Source organism: Elephantulus edwardii, unplaced genomic scaffold (assembly GCF_000299155.1).
Source record: "Elephantulus edwardii isolate Elephantulus edwardi_28Jun2011 unplaced genomic scaffold, EleEdw1.0 scaffold00286, whole genome shotgun sequence".
NCBI classification, from domain to species: domain Eukaryota; kingdom Metazoa; phylum Chordata; class Mammalia; order Macroscelidea; family Macroscelididae; genus Elephantulus; species Elephantulus edwardii.
The window spans coordinates 265,009-267,586 of record NW_006400036.1 but is presented as its reverse complement, the minus strand read 5'-3'; the positions used below and the strand labels follow the sequence as shown (position 1 = coordinate 267,586).

General features: G+C 43.6%; 1 pseudogene; it reads right to left on the bottom strand.

The window, feature by feature from the left end:
* Positions 1-1,930, bottom strand: part of LOC102860883 — a 3,507-nt pseudogene extending 1,577 nt beyond the window's left edge.
* Positions 1,931-2,578: the final 648 nt, after the last annotated feature.

The window sequence follows — 2,578 nt, the reverse complement described above, 5'->3', positions numbered from 1 at the left end:
TGGTCATACTATATTTTGAAGTAGGTGTCACGGCCCTCCCCCTTTATATATGATAAAGGGAACCTGAGAATTGTGAACAGACTCCCCCCAGGTCTAACCATCTTTTGGCAGAAGCATTCAACAGAACAAAATATGTGGTCCATTTAGGATGTCGGTCTTCTTGTGCATGCTGCCACTGTTAAGGTCATCAGACTCACAGTGACTTTCAGCAATCCATTGTATAGGTAATCGTCCTCTTTGGCCTGTCCAAGGAAACCCAAACCTGCAGATGGCAGGCATGCATCCCATCCCCCACCTCCTATGCAGGCGGCCAGCAGGACCCGAACCCCACCCCACTGCATGGGCACTTGGCGGGTGCATGGCCCCTCTTGTGCAGGTGGCTGGCGGGCACCCGCTTCCCCCATAGCTGCCCTCCTAGCTCCAAGAATTCTCTCCAGAACAAGTCCACCTTGGGGCAGTGTGGTGGCTTCGCTGTACCAGTCTTGAGGAGGGCCGGTGCCCAGCATCCATCCTGGGTGAGGGAATCCATTGGTTCCAGCTGTGGAAGCCTCATGGAGCTGCAGCGGCTGTGTGGCACCGCGCGGGCTCTGCAAGGGGAGGTTGGGAGCCATGAAACTCACCCATTTCTCCTTGGGAATCCTTGAATTCCTGTTGTTGAGCCTCGATCTTCACTGAGGGCCAGTCATCAACTGTTTAAGTGTTCAATTATCAATAAGCCAAAGTCTGTGTAAGGCCATAATGGCCCTGCTTTAAGTGGTTCACTGCTCCTGCAGCTCACCATGCTGTCTCTGCCTCTGTCGCCATCTTGGATCTCCAGGAGATACTTCTTAATGTTGTTGTTATATCCATAAGCAATAGTAGCATCTTGTACGATATCACAGTAATGCATGATGGACAGCTCGAGTTGGAGGTCTTTCAAGCTCTATCTTATTTCCATCCCTTTTGACTTCTGATTTTAAACATATCCTGGTCAGAAGCTTTGCAAGATTCTCTGGAGTTTCTCCGATTCAAACTTTTTTGTTAATGCTCTCACAGTCTACTTCTGGTAAACCAGTTCTGGAAAAGTATGTGATTTCCCATTAGGGAAAATTACCTCAGCTGCCTCAACTGTAAACGGAGTCTGACAGTATTCACTGAACATGGTTACAGGAGCATCAAGGACTATTTTTACCTTAGTAAAGTAGATTCTGTGCATTCAATAAATATGTTTTTTATCTTTACTGTTATTTTTGTATGATCTCCATTGATTATTGGAGGAATTGAAAGGATTAATGGGTATAGAGGTTTATTTCAATGATCGGTAAATAATTTTTAAGGTGGTTATGAGTCTTGTATAATTTCATCAGTTCACTGGTTGTATACTCATTGGTCTTATTCAGAGACTTGAATTTGATATCTGAAGGACACTTTGCCATGTATGTAAATGGTCCTGACAATGTGTCTACATCATGGGCACCAGTGGTGACTAATGATATTTTTCTGCAGATATTCTGATGTAATTTCTCCTAAAGATCAGTGAAGCCATCATAACAATCTTTCATAAATTTTCTATTGCATAAAATGGCTGCTATAGCATAAGGGTGTATTTTAGCTGTCTCTCTGTCACAGTCAGTCTGTGGACTACCCCACTAGGTGTTACCTGTCTATTTACTGGAGCCTTTATCCTTTCTTTGAAGACTTGAAGTCCTTGAAACAATCCTTCCAGACGCAAGATATCATATCAATTGTTAGGCACATCAGTTTTGTAAAGAACAACATCAGAGGCCCTGGATACCTTTTAGTATCTTTTTCCTTACTTATGTTTCTTCTCTGAAGTAATTTCATCAATTTCCAGGCCCAAGTATAAATGAAGTTCTTCAAATTCTTCGTCAGTGTAGGAGCAGCCCAGAGCTTGAAACAGCAGATCACACTTCATGCTGACAGTTGGCATGGTGAATCATGCTCACTCTTGGCGATAATTTTCTGTGGTCCACACAGTCAAATGCCTTTGCATACGTAATAAAGCACAAAGAAACTATTTTTTCTGGAATTCTCTGCTTTTGTCCAGGAGCAATCTGACATCAGCAATGATAATTCTGTTTTCACAGTTTCTTCTATACCCACCTTGCAATTCTAGAAGTTCTCTATTGAAGTACTATTGTAGTAGTTGTTGTTGTTATGTGCTGTCGAGTCGTTTGCAACTCATAGCGACTCTATGTACAACATTCCTAAACCCTGCTCTATCCTGTGCCAATCGCACTGCCTCTGACATACCCATCCCGATTACCCCAGTCACTGAATCAATCCACCTCATAGGGGTTTTTTCACTTCTGCGCCTCCCTCCACCCTCCCAAGCATGATGTCCCTCTCCAGGACCTCTCCCTATTACAACATGTTCAAAGTATGTCAGACGAAACCTCAGAATCTTTGCCTCCAAGGAGCAGCCTGGTTTAACCCTCTGTAGGATGAATCTGTTTGTTTTCTTGGCAGTCCATGATACATTCAATACTCTTCTCCAGCACCACAGCTCAAAGGCATCAATTCTCCTTCTATTTTCCTTAGTCATTGTCCAACTCTCTGATGCATAACAAGTGATTAC